Source organism: Lissotriton helveticus, chromosome 9 (assembly GCF_964261635.1).
Source record: "Lissotriton helveticus chromosome 9, aLisHel1.1, whole genome shotgun sequence".
Lineage (NCBI taxonomy): Eukaryota > Metazoa > Chordata > Amphibia > Caudata > Salamandridae > Lissotriton > Lissotriton helveticus.
Window position 1 is genome coordinate 1,127,228,285 of NC_136070.1, and position 12,320 is coordinate 1,127,240,604.

A 12,320-nucleotide genomic window follows, 5' to 3' on the forward strand; every position below is an offset into this window, starting at 1 on the left:
ATTATCCATCCAGGTCTGGATTCTACCCAAGACCAACCGCCCCATGATATTTTGTATACAGTCGATCAGGCTTATCGGCCTATAGTTTCCTGCTACTGCCTTGTCCCCTTTTTTGTATACCGGCACAATTTCTGCCCCTTTCCATGATTTAGGGACTTCCATCCCTTGGGCTATGGCATTCGACACATATAAAATATAAAACCGCCATCGCCCTCTATTGTTTAAGAATAGATCTGCGGGGACACAATCCATGCCGGTAGCTCGTCCTTCCGTGACTAGGTCCAGTGCCTTGTCCACTTCTCCCAGGGTAAAGACAGCCTCCTTATAGAAGGTATGATCAAATGCTCCCTCACTAATGCCAATCGCCCTATTGGCAAATTGGGGCTTAAAAAAGTCAACCCATGAATTTGGGTCGACGTTGTTTTGGGGGCTCTCGTGATGCCCTCCCCTGTCCCATTTAAAAATATCCCAGAAAAGTTTAGGATTCTTTACATTGCACGCCACTTTAAGATCCTGCCACATGACCTCTTCCCAATCCCTTTTGGCTATATATTGCTTGAGCCTATAATTCGTTCGAGCTAATCTTATTGTGCCCATTTCTTTGGTCTTTAAGGCTTGGCCCAATTCTCTCCTAGCTTGGCGGCAAGAGCCGTCATACCAGCTCTCCACATTTTTAATTTGAGCTCTTCTATTTCCTGAACTTGATTCACAAAAGTATACTTTTAATTTAGTGAAGAGCTTATTATGTGCCTCTAACAAAAAATTGAGGGGAGACCCGTTCAGGGTGCCTTCCTCCATAGCCTCTAATGCCCCTTCCAAGTCTCGTTCAATGTTACCAATGATTTCCTGATATTCTGCCACTTGACGCCACTTAAGGTGGCGCTCATCATTTGCCAAAACTAAATCTGGAAGAGTTGGTCCCCCAGAGTCCTCATCCTCATTACGTAAACCCAAATTGAACGTAGCAGTCAGGGGATTGTGGTCACTCTCAATACGAGTGACCACCTCCATGTCCAATAGGGTGGACCACATCCGAAGGGGGTCAAGTAAATAGTCAATGTTGCTTGCCCTGGCACCATTATCGAAAGTTGTCATTCCCATTTTATCAGACAATGTGCGTCCGTTAGCAGCCCTCAACTGGTTTCCCATACAGAGGCCCTTTAACTGGATTGCGGCCTCGGTCCATTTTCTTATAGGTTTAATGCTAAGTTGGGGAACTCCCCACCTAGCATCCTCATCCTCTGTTAAATGTGTATCATTCAAGCCATGGGGTTCAAAAGTGGTGTTAAAGTCCCTGCAATCAATGGCAATATGTTAGGAGGGGTAGCCTGCAGTAGTGTATCCAACTCTGCTACAACATCAGATTTCTTGCCACCTCGAAGCCCCCTAGCATATACATTGTAAATATCAATTTCTAAATTAGCAGGGAAACTAAACCTGACCCCAAGAATATCGTTGCTTACGACAGGGAGGAGCTTGGTGTGACATTTTAAGGACTGCCTAACCCATATCACTAATCCCCCCTAGGTCGCCCCTGGCATTTTTTCACAACAGGAACAAAAAAATTCAAAAAGCCTACTCTAAACATTGGTTCAACCGCCCACACCTCTTGAAACAAGCAAATGTCAAAGCGATCAATAAATTGTACCCAAGGCTGAGAGTTAAGTTTTGTCCCCAGTCCAGCCACCTTCTACGAGATAAAAGATGTTTGACATAATGGACCTACAGTCGCTGCAGCCAGTTCGTACCATAGAGAAGGATCCCCTGGGCCTTGTTGTGCATAAATCTGCCTTCCCAGTGACTGATCAAGCTTTGAGATCTCAATATTGCCATCGCACCTAACACTTTGCCTTTGGTCACCCTCAACCTTCCCTTCTATCCCACTGTTCTGGGGGGTCACTTGCCCTCTCCAAATCTCTACCCCTTCCCTTGTGCCCCCAGCTCTATTACCCGCTATACGCCTTAGGGGATCAAACTGTCAGTCGCAATCCCCCAGCCCCGACAAGGGCTGGAATCTGTTGAACAACCTTATGTTCCCCAATGGGCAGAAATTTGGTACAACCCCAAGTGAGAACATGTCCCTCTCAAAGGAAACCGGAGTTGGGGGTCCATAGAAATAGGCTAAGGGTAGAGCTTGTATCCCATTAGACTGATCATTATGAGGCCAGTTACAAATGTAATTAACATATGACTGGTCACTAAAATTAATAATGATACAGTCCCCCGCCACCGTCTTACAACCCCTACCTATCCAGTTAACTCTCCTAGTACCTAGAATATTAGCTTGCATCTTTGCTGGCAATGGACGGTGTTTATTACGCCAGCAAATACCTTTATGCTAAAGGTCTAGGAATGATTCTCGTTGCCCCTGAGCTACTGGTGGAACCCCTGCCAAAACTACCACAAAAGGGGCTGATTGGGGAGGGAGATCAATATAGGGTAAAGGAGCCTCACTATGAGCCCTGGGTAAGACGGTGGGATTTTGCTTCCTAGCATCCGTCTTAGTGCCATATCCCTGTTTACTCCCTTTGCTCAATAGTGACACTCCAACCCCTGCTTGATTATGGGATGGGGGTGCAACTGTTGCGGCCAATGTATTTTGGTGCACCCCATTCGGCTGTGCTGTATTTCACACCCCTATCTGTGCTGGCGGTTGGGGTTTATCAGCACACACCTTATCAGCAGCTAGAATAGATCTACCCCCCTGCCCTATCCCGACACCACTACTAGGGCAAGTGAGAGCCTGAGTTACGGGGGTTTTAGCCCGACCATTGTGGGCACTGTGCCTTGGGCCTACGTGTTTCTGAGATGTTGCCAGCGAAAGTTCAAGGCACACCAATCTATTTTCGATAGAGTCCAATCGCTCATGTAGGGGTTGGTTTATCTTCTTAAGAGTTCCTTCCAATCTTTTCCAAAAAGAAGGGCCCAGATCCAGATGTGGTTCCTCCCCCATCTTATCCAGGTGGCGTCCCTGCCCGTTTTTTTCCAACAATCCATGTTGAAGGGGGCAAGATGGTGGTGTCGCTACTGGATCATCAGCAGGAGGAATATTTTTGCCGGACTTTGCTTTTTCCCCCCAGCAAGTGTTTGAGGCCCAGGGCGCTTCCTTTTAACTTGCACCCCTCCCTTCTGCTGGACCAGCCCTGCTTTTACTTGGCCAGCCGAACGAGTTTTAATGTTAGGGGATGGGGGTCTACATTTATCACTGGCAGGAACTCCAACTGTTGAAGAGGTATCACTTATATTTAAGGTGGTTTCTAGCTGGGGAGACAAAGTAATTGCCTCCACTCCAGACGGAGGAAGCGTACCCTGTAAGTCAGTTAATATATATATTGGTGAATTTGCTTCTGCCAGGGGGCCCAGGGAAGATCTTTTGTCAAAGGGTATGTCCAAGGATAGTCTTTTCTCCGTAAGTTCTATATCCTTGGCAAGTGCAGATGATAACCTGATAAGGAAATTGTCTAGAGTTCCCAATAAAGAGCCTCCCGTTGATTTCCTACTACCTTGGCCAGCATCCGGAGAGGTAGACATCTTCACTATGTTCTAAGAGTTAGAGCACGTATTATAGTAAATAATATGTCACAACCAAATACTTAATAGGAGAAACTGACCTTTCTGCCCAAATGTAGATGTTAGATGGGTGGCCCGTCCCGTCCTTGGCCGGTCTTAAACGGGCTTAAACGGGCCCGCCCTTGGCCCGGGCTTCGCACGGCTCGTCCCGCGAAGCGGGGCACAGCTCTGCTTATGTGCGCCTCCTGGCGCTGGCGCGGTGTCAGCAGAGCGCGCCGCCGCTGAGGCAACCGGGAATTGTAGTCCCGGGGCGGCGGCACGGTTTAGCAGCGTTTGAATGACTCCTGGCGGTGGCGGCGTCTTCCCAGGTAAGTGGCAGCGTTTAAATGACTCCTGGCGGTGGCGGCGTCTTCCCAGGTAAGTGGCAGCTTTGTTTAGGTGTCTCCCCCACTCCGCCGGGCACAGCTCTGCTTATGTGCGCCTCCTGGCGCTGGCGCGGTGTCAGCAGAGCGCGCCCCCGCTGAGGCAACTGGGAATTGTAGTCCCGGGGTGGCGGCGCGGTTTAGCAGCGTTTGCATGACTCCTGGCGGTGGCGGCGTCTTCCCACGTAAGTGGCAGCGTTTAAATGACTCCTGGCGGTGGCGGCGTCTTCCCAGGTAAGTGGCAGCTTTGTTAAGGTGTCTCCCCCACTCCGCCGGGCACAGCTCTGCTTATGTGCGCCTCCTGGCGCTGGTGCGGTGTCAGCAGAGCGCGCCGCCGCTGAGGCAACCGGGAATTGTAGTCCCGGGGCGGCAGCGCGGTTTAGCAGCGTTTGAATGACTCCTGGCGGTGGCTGCGTCTTCCCAGGTAAGTGGCAGCGTTTAAATGACTCCTGGTGGTGGCGGCGCCTTCCCAGGTAAGTGGCAGCTTTGTTAAGGTGTCTCTTCGCAATCTGTGGCTGATTGTTTTTGTTTTTGACTGTAGTTTGGATAAAAGCCTCACCAAGCGTGCGGAGGCTTTGCCCAAACCATTATCATTTTAAAAATAAACAAAAGGTTTGTGGCCAGTGTGCACACCAAATGTGTTCCCACAAATCATTCTCCGAAATTGAGCCATTACAATTAGAGATAGCATCAATAGTCAATATTCAGGCCTTCCAAAATGACATTATCGTTTTTACAACAGATAGAAACATTTAATAGTACTTGAGCATTTTTATACACATTTTAGATAAGAGAAGAATGACTTTGAGGCCAGAGAAATGTAAACTTCTGGTTCAACAGGTTAACTATCTAGGTCACACGATTTTGGTCAAAGACATTAAACTTAAATGTTGCAATCTGAAAGCAACACAAAAAAGCACCTCATCTCACAGATAAATATTTGCAGCCCTTGTTTTTAGGGCTTTGGGAGTACTATGCTATATTTGTCCATGGGTATGCTCTTGATAGAGCGCGCAGGTCACCCGACTAGGAATTTACCATACTCACCTGGGTCCATAATCAATTACACATTTCTTAAATCAGGTAACTTACGCTCTAGCTACCAGATATTTTACCTACTAGGTCCTATACCATTGATTTACCAAACCTTGTCACTGGTACCTGCAACCTATTGGATCAGGGAGTTAGAATAATAGGTAGCAAATAACATATGCACTCATATAATAACCACAGACTCGGGAAAGTTTTAAACTCTTTATCTACATTTCATCAGAAGTCATGATGCAAAGATTAAAAGCAATAAGGCTATCAATAACCAAGATTAGAAACAATGTATAACTATGCAAAAGATATATTATGCCAATCATTTAGCCAAAGTAATGGGAAGGTAAGAACAAGGAACATGCTATTGAAAGTTAACACAGATTTGCACAATTTGTCTAAAGGTAGGTAAAAAAAAGGAACATGCTAAATAACCCTACTTTAAGCAATTATCAAAGGGTGGGTAAAAAGAGGGAACATACTATGCAATTACGAAAACAATTTGAGCATATACTTATAGGGAAGGTAAGAAATGGAACACACTATGAAACGAATAACCAAACTTAAGTATTCTCAAAAGGAAAGGTGAAGAGAATCAAGAAACATATACTATGCAATCATGAGAATATCTCAGAATAATCTATAGGAGGGTAAGAAAAAAGAACATATGCAATCAAAGCTTTAGCAAATTAGGGAAGGTAAAGAAAAAGACGCAAAGTATAATGACAATTACCCACACGGATTTATATTTACCTAGAATGGTGTGAAGACCAACCCTGGCCACGGGTCGGTGGAAAAGACAGAAGAACCCCAAAGGTTGCAGTTGCCAGTAGGCCAGCAGGTGCAAGTCAGAATCAGGACAGGATAAACCAGATTTGGATCAGGACTGGACCACCAAAGGTTAAGACCAGCACCCGCAGTTCAGTTGCAACGCCTGCGCTACTCCCTCTCTGCAAGGAATCAGCCAAAACCCCGACAGTCTTCACCGACAAAGTGCACCACCAGCACTTCAGCTTCCCAAACCCCGATTGGGTCAGCGAATCTTCTGACAGAGTGCTCCGCTGCACCTCTGTTCTCGATCACCTATTGAGTGTGTTGGGTCAGTGACAGGTCAGCTATTTGGACAAGTCGGACAATTTCTCTAGCTAAACCTACGCTAGTTATACTATTTTCCAGGTCTGTGTAAAGTACCACCCCCCAATGTTGCAAGTGTAAGGATCCCCAATTTCGATTGGACAAAGGAGGAGGAGAGGTCGTCACACCTCACCAAATTTTGATACTTCAGTGTTGAATATTAATTTTATGTTCCCGCCCATCAATTTATTTTCACATGACATCTTTATTCCACCCAACAATGGAGAATTTAACATTGAATACATTGTAATACAACGGGTACAGTTTAGCTCCTTCTACCAAGGTGAGGGTTCAGCTTCCCAGGCACATCTTGGCTGTGACTGTCTTTGGCTTGGTTTCAATGACAAATGACTTCAGTTTTTCTCTGTATCTTATCATGCGCAGAAGGACTTTCAAAATGGAGTAACAACGTCCCCCAGGCCAAAAGATTGCGATATATGAGAAGTAAAAAGAAACATTATTAGAACACAGAATAAATGAATACACTGTATACCATGTATTTCTACTCTATACCTATTATCTTAATTTTAACTATAGCATTAAGATTAGGCAGAACGAACAGCTTAGCAAAAGCAGCAGTGCAAGCTTCTCGCATGTGAGAACATAGAGCGGCCATATTAACACTAGTGCGCAGAAGCGGCAGCTTCCCTCCAAAATAGCGAATACGTCATGTCACGTGAGTATGACAGACGCATGCGCAATAGAAACCCTCGCATAGCAGCAGCCATTTTATATGCAAGCATATTAGGATTAGTAAAACACATAAGCAAGCTTCACTCGGACACCCAATGTTGATGTAAAATATGTAAAATTAATAAGACAAACATGTTGGTTAATTCATCAACGTTACTCGAGGTTCATGAATACGAGCAAGTCGCTTCATGTGCGAATCCTTGCTCCATCAATCCCCTCTTTGATGATATTTTATATCATCACTAATTAATGAAACAGATACCAACTTTTCACATTTCACCCAACTCAATCTCTTCAAACTTTCTATTTTGCTTCTTCTCATTATTACCATGAGAATCTTTCATTTTCTTGTATATTTTACTATTCATCTCTTCTAATTCAAGTTCTTCAATATTTCTTTTTACTCCTCGCTTATTTACGGAGTACTTTTTATGTTTTCGACATTTATTATAATACTTAGAACTAATAAGCCTATTCCCACCATTGGCATCAGTATTCTACCTACAATACTCTTTCCTACATTAGAAAGCCAACTACCTACAGAGGAGAGACCATCAGTGAGCCTCTTCCATGCAATATCAACCTCCAGTGGTTTAAGCTCTTTTTCCAAATTTGTAATATTTCTCACATACCTCTTAATTTCAACACTTTTGTCTGGTATGTAAGTGCAGCAATGTTGCGCCTTCAACATTCTACAGACTCCGCCCTCTTTTGCTAATAATGTATCAAGAGCAAGTCGATTTTGTAAAACCATTGATCTTATTGCAACCAATTCGGTATTGACCATTAGGAACCCTCCAGCAGTGTCAGTTGATAACCGATCCACTACTGTTGACAATTTGCAGATTCTGTGTGTATTCAGAGCCACTCCCACTGTAGGTATCAATGCACTAAATATATCACCTACTATTTCACCAACACTAGCTCTTTTACTATGGACTAATCCATTAGTTTCCTCATTGTTTTCAGTGATTTTATCCCCATGATATTATCTTAGGGAAAACTATTCCAAAATAACAACTCCCATACCAGTGATCTGGCAATTTGTAATAAGCCTTGTTTCCACATATATAATAAACTCCAGGAAACACAGGTTCAGTTCCATCTTTGAAACCCCAACCCCCAATTACCTTATAATTGTGTTCACACTCCCTGGAACCAATGAATATATTGTTATAATAACTAGTTCTTTCTCTGTGGAGACAGAGTTTCAAAATCCAGCAACATAGCAGCATTAGCCCCACCATTTGAGGTGTTCCCTATGCTTTCAGCCCATTTAGGAATTTTATGATTCTTATCATTTGCTTTTCTTTGGAAACTCTCTCTTCTTTTCTCTACCATATTCAAAAATATTTTCTCTCTTTCTTGTAATAAACATGTTAGATTATTCTTGTGTGCATCAGCTATATCTATTTTACCTATAGTTAGAAAATATTCACTCATGTAGCGTGCTACATCTCTAGTAGTATGTACAGGGTTTAGGTTTCTACGTATAGGAAGTTCAGAAAATATCACATCTAAATTGGAATAATAATAATACTGTAAAGATCCTTTCTTGTAAAAAAAAAAAAGCTAGCTAAAACACTACAGGAAATTCCATATGTTAGTGGCAAATGGTGATAGGTTACACCTTCAGCTACTGAAGTAGGCAGTTTCATACAAACATAGCAATCTTCTATTTCCATAGCTTCTACATAGTGTACTAATAAGTTTGCAAACACATTCAAATGTGTCTTATTTTTGATTCTCGTGTAATGTAGTCCTTCCTCATCTGGTGCTTCTAAGTCTACCTTCTGTTGTCTAATACTAAGTGCTCTTTCTTGTGTATCTACTCTTTTCGGTGTATCTTTTGTTTGTAACTCTTCTGTATCTAGCAGCAGTTGTTCATTAGTGTTAACTTTTGTCTCTTTACTCATCATGTAAGGAATAGCTATTGCTATTCCTATCCAAACTATAAGTACTATTGCTATACTACATAAACATACTCTGCAGCATGTCTTTAAACAACTTTCGGTCGTTCACTAACAGTATGATCAGCCATTTCTGACTAAAGGAGATTCAACCCCTCTTTGCAACTTTTACACAGATTTGCCCTGTGCGAATTTTCAGGTTGGTCTCACTTCTTCGTCAGTTTTATCAGTAATCAATTCTTCATCACTTTCATCACTTATTTCCAGATTTTCAAAATCTTCCAAAACGACGTAAGTCCACTCGGGGCCTTTGTATTTATTATTCAGTCTTTTTAATCGGGGACTTCTCCTTCTGGGTTGTATCACAGGTTGATCAGCTTGACTTGAGATTTCATTTACTTGTTCAGGTTCTTCATCAATTGTTTTTAAAAGCAGTCTCAGTCTTTTGACAAATCTAGGCCACTTGTCTCCTTTTCTGAGACTTTTAGCTGGCACTGTACTTTGGCTTTCTTCAAATGCCCCTTTATTTTCGTTCAGTTGTGGCACATCTATTTCAATGCTGTCTTCTGTTTCCCTCTCTATCTGACTAGGTCCAGGTCTTATTTCGGTTTCTTCTGCCTGGTCACTAAGCTGGCCTTGTTCAGGTATTTGCTGGATTTGGCTTTTGTTTGTTTCACCTTTTTCGTCCTGAACACGATTTTCTGTCTGGTTCTGCTCAAGCTCTTCGAACCCTTGATTTTCTTCTGCTCGAGCCTCCGCCCTAATTTCTATCTGTCCCTTTTCAGGCTCAGGAGTTCTTGGTGGAGTATCGATTATCTGGTTTTTCCCTATCTGGTCCTCCTCAGAATCACTTTTGACTTGGATCTCTATGATCTGAGTACCTTCTTCTACACCTGTCTCGTACTCACTATCACTCTGTCTATCTAGATATGTTGGCTTCTTGTCCTCACATATTCTGCAGGTATGTCGATTACTGGAATCCAATCATCTTGACTGGTGCTCGGTTGTTCCTCTTCAGCTACTTCAGGATCGATATCTTGGGACCCCTCAGCTGCACAACCTTCAGCCTCAGTTTCATCAGGTTCAGTCACCTTTTTTGTATGACTGGCATGAATCCAGTGTGGAACTCCTGCACACTTTACAGCTGTGGTGGTAACCAAAATTACTTGACGTGGTTTTCCCCACATTGGTGCAAGACAAGATTTTCGAGTGTGTTTCTTTAATACTACCCAATCACCTGGGTTCAGGTCTTGTGCTGGAGTTGCTGGTCTGGTGACAGCATCTTCCCCAACCTGTTGAGAGATAGAACGCACTTGGTCAGCCAGTTCTTTGCAGTACTCCAGTACTAAATTATCAGATATGCTTAGCAGTTTTTTTCCTGGCACTCATGCTTGCCGCATTGCTCTTCCCATCAGTATTTCATGGGGACTCAAGCCTGTGTTCCGATCTGGAATACTTCCGAGTCCCATCAGAACAAGAGGCAAAACATCTGGCCACTCCAATCGAGTTGACTCATACATCTTTCCCAATCTTGACTTGATAGTGCCATTCAATTGTTCTACCACTCCAGAAGCCTTTTGGCGATATGCACAGTGCAGTTTTTGCTTAATTTTGAATGCTTCACAAATTAGACCCATTATTTCACTATTAAAATGTTTTCCTCTGTCTGATTCAATTGTTACTGGAAAACCGAAACATGGGATAAGCTCTCTAAGTAAAAGCTTAGCTACAGTGATGCTATAGTTCCTGCGTGCGGGGTAAGCTTCCACCCATTTTGAAAACAGGCAGACAATGACAAGTGTTTATTTTAGTCCTCGACAAGGGGGTAACTGAATGAAGTCAATCTGTAATCGAATAAAAGGACCTTCTGCCTTTCCAATTTTTCCTGGTAACACTACTGTTTTCTTCCCTGGGTTCATTTGTTGGCAAATTAAACACCTCTGGCAGAGTGCCTCTGCTATGTTCCTGAATTTCGCATTAAACCATGTTTGTCTGAACACACGTATCATAGCATCTCTTCCCAAATGGGAATCTCCATGAATCAACCTAGCCATAGGAGCAAGCAGACAGTCGGGTAACACTGCTGTTTCATCAAGATAAACAATGACACCATCTTCAGCCCTTCGCTGACAACCTATTTTCCTCCATTGTTCCTTTTCTTTTGGTTCTGCTGCATTCTGCAAATCTCTCACTTCTTCCCACGTGTTCACACCCTCCAGTAACATAAGTTGGCAGCTGTTTCTGCTCACCTCAAACGTTTTATTAACAGCCATCTTATATTTTGCACAATGTTGGGCTAACTGGTTAGCATATCGATTGCCAGCTGTCACTTTGCCGTTGCCAGATTTCTGAGTAGCACACTTGACCACAGCCACTTCTTTTGGTAACTGGATTGCCTCCAGCAAATCCTTCACATATTGACCATTTCTAATTGGAGTACCTGAAGAAGTCAGAAACTCCCTTTGCATCCATAGTTGTCCATAGTCATGCACAACCCCATAACCATATTGGCTGTCAGTGTATATGGTTACTTTCCAATTTTTCCCAAATTTACAGGCCTTTGCCTGGGCAACCAATTTGGCTACTTGTGCAGACGTGACTAGGCAAATGGGATGCTTCCACTGGACCTCCCAATGTGCACACTGCATAAGCAGCACTTAGACCTCCTTCCTCATGTCTCATACATGAGCCATCTACTAATAGCTCATAATCTGAATCAATTAATGGCTCTTCTCTTATGTCTGGTCGTGGTTTTGTGCTGTATTCAGTCAGGTCAATACAGTCATGTTCAACTTCTCCCTTCACTTCTGCAGTATGTAAATTATGTAACAGTGTTGCTGGGTTCAGAATATTACACCTAGCAATGGTTACATTTCCTGCACCTACAAGAATTCTCTCGTACTTAGTCAGCCGACTAGGTGTGAGATACTGGGTCTTAGTCCTTGTTAGCAAAATTACAACTGCATGTGGAACATACACAGTTACAGGATGTCCCATAATAATGGATTCACTCTGCTGAAGGCTCATGCAAGTTGCAGCTACTGCTTTCAGACATCCAGGTAATGGAGCTGCCACTGGGTCCAATGTGGAAGAAAAATATGCCACAGGACGTCGCACTAATCCATGAATCTGAGTAAGAACTGAAAGTGCACAATTATCTCGTATGTCACAAAAGAGTGCAAAATCTTTTGAATAGTCAGGCATTCCCAATGCTAGAGCTGTGCACAGACATTCTCGTAATTTTACAAAGGCAGTCATGCTTTCGTCATCCCACTCTACTGGGTCCTTGGCTCTCTTCTTTGTCATTTGTATCAGTGGCTTTGCTAGGACTGCAAATCCCACAATCCATTGCCTGCAATATCCTACAACTCCAAGAAACATTCTGATCTCTTTTTGTGTTTGTGTCAAATTCATGTTTCTAATTATCCTGATTCTTTCTGAGGTAACTCTTCTGACACCTCTCTCTATCTGGTGCCCCAGATATTTCACTGATGTGGCACAAAATTGTAATTTCTCTGGTGACACTTTATGTCCTCCTTCACCTAAATGATTCAGTAAGGCGATAGTATCAACAACACAGTCATTCCGGGTTTTAGACGCCACCAAGAGG